Raw genomic sequence first — 6000 nt, forward strand, 5'->3', positions numbered from 1 at the left:
GCTTTCAGTGCCAACACAACGAAAACCGAAAAAAATTATAACAGAAAATTAACGAAATCACACACAAATCGTTGCAGCCTTCACTTTTGACTTCACAGACAACAAAAACAAGAAAAAAATGAGCATAATACGAAAATTAACTCCAAGTCCAGCTGCAACGGCGATCGAGGAAGAAAATTGTGGCCAACAGTAACATTGCATGCCAGCATAAGCGCACCAACACACTGTTACTCGCATGTACACACACATACAAATGCAAGTACACTTCCACGAAACCAAAAGGCACACAGCCTCACACACAGTTGTTTTTGTATATTTTTTTTAAATTATTTTCCTTTTTGTTTTATCAATTTTACTTAGTATGTTTGTTTGTATGTGTGTGTGTGTCTGTTTCACTCTTTGCTTGCGCCTTTCTTCACCTTTCCACACGTTGATGTCGTCGTTCTTTTCGGCCACAACTCTACGAAGACAATACTTCATTTTCGAGCGCGCAGTTTAAATAAAAACCTGTTCGCACACAAGCAAATGCACGCACACATGCAAGCAGGCTTCTGCTCATGCACACACACACACATATTTATTGCTTCAAGCAGACGTGAGTAGTTATGTGTGCTTGTGCATGTGTGTTGAAATATTTTATTTTTTTCTTACACCTCACCTTCTTGGCACAATTGCTGTTGTTGTTTTTTTAAGCATTCAAAAATTGCTGTTAGTTTTTAATTTCACTGCACTTTTGGACAGCTTTTTCGATAGTAAAATTTTATTTTTTCTAGCGCTCACATATTTTTGAATTTTTGTAACACTTTTATTGTTTTTTAATGATATTCAAACAAATTTCTTATGCACCATTTCTTTAAATTTATGAATTTTTTTAAATTTTTATTTTCTAAGTTTACACTTTATTCTCAAGTTATTATTAATTTATTTAATATTATATTATAATATTTAAATTTTTTTTCTACCGTATTCAATATTTTTATTTACTTTTTATAGCTATTTTATATAAATGTAAAATTATACATTTTCTTTAATTCATTTTTTTAAATTTTTGTGTGTTTTATTTGGTCATTAACAAATAATTTTGATAAAAATAGCCTCTTTAAATAAAAACAAAGCAATTTATAAAAAATTGAATGCTTTATGTGAAAAAGCAAACTTTCACAATTACTAAATTTTGCTATAATTTTTTTCAGATAATAAAAAAACGTTTTAACTAAAGAATAAAATGAAACTTTAAAAATAATTTTTTATAAATTAGAATTATTTAATGTAAACTGGGAAGCATTTAAAAGTTTTTGCTATTATATTTTTTAATTTTAAAAATAAATTTGGAGAAGGGAGGGTTTTAAGAAAAATATGCTTTTTAAATTAAAACTATATTTTTAAAGTTTATAGAAATTAAATTTTTTAGCACTAAAAACTGTTTTGACGGTAAACTAATATTTTTGTGAATGAAAAATTTCGAAATTAACTTTTAAAAATTGGAAAATTAATTGTAAGTAGCAGTGTAAACTATAACAGTTTTCGAATTATTACAGTTTATAATTAAAAAAATATTTTTTTGTTTTAAAACAATAGCAAAAATTCACAGAAAATAAAAAAAACAGAAATGAAATAAATAACAATAAAAAATAAATACAAACTAAATAATTAAAGCAAAATAAAAGTTAATTTGAAAAATTAATTTTCTAATAATTTTGCATAATTTTCTCTCAGTAAAATTATTTAAAAAATATTATAAAAACTTGTAATTATGAAATTTTTGAAATTGAAAGAAAAATTAATATTTAAAAAAAAAACTGAATTTAAATTTAATTACCAATTAATCTTAATTTCAAAAAATAAAAATATCCACTTTTTAATTAAAAACAAATTCAGAAAAGAGAAAATATAAAAAAAATAAAATAAAAATTGCAATAAAATATAAAAATAAAATTAATTTAAAACATAATAATAATTTAATTAAATTTAAATAAATTTAAAAAATATTAATTTAAATTTAGTTAGATTATTATTTTTTCCATTTAAATTTACAAATATTAATTAAATCAAAATATTAATTTTTTATTGATTAATTAATTATTAATAATTTTATTTATTTTTTTCACACTTTTCAAAAAAATTCTTTATTAAATATTAGTTTTGTCGCCTTGTCAGTTTTCAGTAATTTTTATAATTTTTTTTTTTGTTTTAGTTATAATTAATTAATAATTATTAAACATTTTTTTGTATTTTATTTAATTTCGTGTATTTTTCGAATACATTAATTTAATATTATTATACATACTTCTTTTAACAATTTTAATTTTATTTAATAATTTTAAATTAAAACAAATTCAGAAAGATAGAAAAATATAAAAAAAAATATAAAAATAAAAATTAAAATAAAAAAATTAAACTAATAAAAAGACAAAAATCTGCAGCATTAAATACAAACATAGTTTAATATTTTTGTTTTTATTGCTAGCAAATATTTTTTTTTTAATTTTTAAACACAGTTTCCTAAAAAGTTTTATTTTTGTTTCTAAATTTTAATTAAACATTTTATTTTTCATTTTTAGAATCATTTTTTTTTTTTTCATTAATTTTTGAACATAATTTAACAAAAAAAATTAATTTTTCATGAGAAAAGCAAATTTACTCTAACTTACTGCTTCTTTAACATATGTAAATAAAGATTATAAAATTTGGTTTGAACTTAATACAAAATTTTAATGTATTTAATATCAAAAAAAAAAAATTAAATAAAAAAATTATTATGTTATTCAACATTTTTATTAAAAATTTACATTTTTTTATGTACAAAAATTAATTATAATAACTGATGTACTTTGTAATTGAATATCTTATTTTAAATTTAGATTTTTATTTTTTTTTAATTAATTACAAAAAAAACTAAAACCAAAAACAAGTTATTTTAAATTTTTAGTTAGGTTATTTCAAATTTACATTTTTATTGTTATTTGTTTATAATTTTTGAATACATATAGTTTTATATGAACAAAAAAAATAAAGCTTAAAACAATTTCTTTTAATATTTTAGTTGTTGTTGCTTATATTCTTTTATTTTTATTAATATTTTTAATTAACAAAAATATTTGAATTTCATGAGGGATAAGTGGATTAAAATACGACAAATTTTCGCTTTTTTTACATAAATAAAATTAGAATAATTATAAAATTAATAACATTATTAAATTTTATATTAATTATTAATTATATATAAATAATATATTTATTAAACAATTTAATTAAAAATAGGAATTTTTTGTAAATTATAAATTGTAAATTTTTTGTTGTGAAAGTTTTTATTTTATCTATTAAATTTATAAATTTTGTGGCTGTTTTGAATATATGTTTTTTATTTATTTATATTAAAATGTTAAATATTTTGTTGTTTTTTTATTTTTTTATTTTTTTCTATGTATTTTTTCAACGATTTTTTATATATATTTTAATGCAATATTTTTACCTTTATTTTCATTTTTTTAGAATTTTTTAGATTTTTTTTAGAATTTTTTCATAAAAGTTTTATTTCTATATATTTTTTAAAATTAAACTCATGTCCGTTTTGTTTATTTATTTTTTTTTAACTTTCAAAATTTTTTTTTTTATTTTCACAATTTTTTTAGTTTTGTATTTTTTATTATTAATTATCAGCATTCCAGTCTTTAAAATTTCTCACTTCGATTTTGTTCAGTACAACTATACACATATGTATGTACATACATACATAAGTATATTGCACACGACGTTTAAGCGATCTTTTTCATTTCACTGCGGCTTTCTTTTTACACATTATTCATATTGCTAAGGAATTTTCCAACTCCCCCACACTCCGCAACCCTTTTCACCACTTCTAACCACTAATAATCTAACACACCAGTATGTATGTATGTATGTACGTATGTATGTATGTCGCCTCAGTAAACTCCAGCAGTTGCATCAGCTACTCTACACACATACACACGCACCTAGTCACACATACATACATACATGAACACACACACGTGCATGTGCATTAATTTCCTACCTACAAGCCATTATCTTACCCCTTTCATGGCTACAACTGCGTGAACGCCCATAAACCTATCGCTATTCGATCGTCTATCATGGCCCATTGTGACGCCCTGTTGCCTAGTCAATACACTTAACAAAACATCTATAGCTTCGAGCATTTGTATGTATGCATGTGTGTGTATGTGTGTACAAGTATACGCATATACTCTCGCATACATACATACATACTCCCTCTGGTAACAGCATAATAAAATAATAAAGCAAAAGTTAAACAAAAACAACCAAAATCGAAAAAAGCAACAGTAACTACAACAACAACAACAACAAGTTACGTTGTAAGCCAAAACTCCAACTCGCTTGGTGGTGCTGGCCAAACAGCAGTTGAAATGTGTTTTCCTACATTCTGTTTTGAAATAGGAGCTGAAGCCAGTGCAGCTACCAAATCGCTCCTCAAGTAGTCCCAATCTCTACCCACACGACCGACTATGGCTCAAGACGACGATAACGACGACGACGACAAAGACGGCGACGACGCGGTTGACGTGAAACGCTGAGCGATGCTAGAAAATTGTCGAAATCGCGCTGTGATCGCATAAAACACACGCATACACACATACATATGTACACAACGAAGCATATACTCACATGCATACTTGTATATACATATGTATGTATGTATGTATAGATAGCGCACTGACAGTATAGACACCGTAAAGATATGCCTTCTAAGCTCAGCCGAACGTCGAACGTGATACACATACACACACACACACATCCATACGTGCAGATCAAATTTCTAACTGTATGTGTGGCTATCTGTAGATATCACCTTTTTCCATACGCCAGAGCATCCGACACTCGGATGCTAGAAAACGGGTTGTGGTGAATGGAAACTCTACGGCCAAGACGTTGGTGAGTGAGTGTGACTCGCTCTAGCGTTTCGGAGCACGAGATTCAACGTCCGAAGACGGCACGAATCAGCAGAGAGTAAACTCTCGCGTGAGCTACTGAAACGCTACGCTGGAAGTTCAAATAAGACACGCGCGCAACAACAACAGCATGCAAAAAGTCGCAATTACAAAAACAACAGCGACTGGCTGCACAAGAAACGCTTAAAATCCCACCACGATCCCTTGGAGACGCGCGGCAAAGCTCGCAACGAGCCAACCACCTTCTGTAAGACCGACCTACCGACTGCCCGCCCGCCTGCTTAGGCAACCTTGTCCAGGGTTTGCTGCCTTTTCTCACCACTAGACCGCTACCGACGAAACGAATGCTCGTCGCCACTGCTACTGCGCACTTTAATCTTCTTTTGCTTATTGCTTATGTATGGTATATACTCCTTTATTATTTATTCATTTCTTACACATACACAGTATATTAGTTGTAGTTGTTGTACACGACACTTTCATGTATTGGTGAACGCGTTGTATTTGTCGGTGTTGTGGAGACAATGCACAAACAGCCAAACACGATTGGAAAAACGAGCGTAGCACACAAACGAAAAACCAAAACAACAATAAAAACAGAGCAAAACCCAAACCGTCCGTATGGTTGCTCACTACGTTTCGACCGTTACGTTTGTCTACAGGTGTGTTTGGTACGATCAACTTCTCAAGACTAAACCGAGAGTGGCACCGTTGGGGGCAACGAGCCTAAAAACCTTCTGCTGCACCCAATTTGAAAAGAGCGCCCATCAAGCTGCTACAGAGAGCGAGAGAGTGGGTGAGAGTATAGACCGACTAACTCACTGCAACACACCGCCGTAATGCTTACGAACACCTGTGACCCTCATGATTGTCGCTCTATGCTATGCGCTCAGAGCGCCGTGTGCTCGCGCTCCTCCCAAACGACGTGACGTACAAGCGTCAGCCACCAAGTTAGCCAAAAACCAGTTGCAACGTTATACAAAAGAGCCAACGAGCCACTGAGCCACCGATTGACTGCGTTGACTTGACTACTGTGGCGGTGCCGCTGTTG

General features: G+C 28.8%; 1 protein-coding gene across 4 annotated transcripts in view; it reads right to left on the reverse strand.

The window, feature by feature from the left end:
- The window catches only part of LOC120769187 (protein bowel), a 29877-nt gene extending 24069 nt beyond the window's left edge, over nucleotides 1-5808 (reverse strand). Inside the window, exon 1 of one of the 4 annotated variants that reach the window (XM_040096077.1) lies at nucleotides 5393-5808. The gene's annotated coding sequence lies outside the window, so the exon portion shown is untranslated. Of the gene's footprint in view, nucleotides 1-419; nucleotides 445-4849; nucleotides 5102-5211 lie in introns of those variants that run through there. The other 3 variants (XM_040096078.1, XM_040096079.1, XM_040096080.1) reach the window with 3 other exon arrangements.
- Between the last annotated feature and the right edge of the window lie 192 nt (nucleotides 5809-6000).

Source organism: Bactrocera tryoni, chromosome 2 (assembly GCF_016617805.1).
Source record: "Bactrocera tryoni isolate S06 chromosome 2, CSIRO_BtryS06_freeze2, whole genome shotgun sequence".
NCBI lineage: Eukaryota > Metazoa > Arthropoda > Insecta > Diptera > Tephritidae > Bactrocera > Bactrocera tryoni.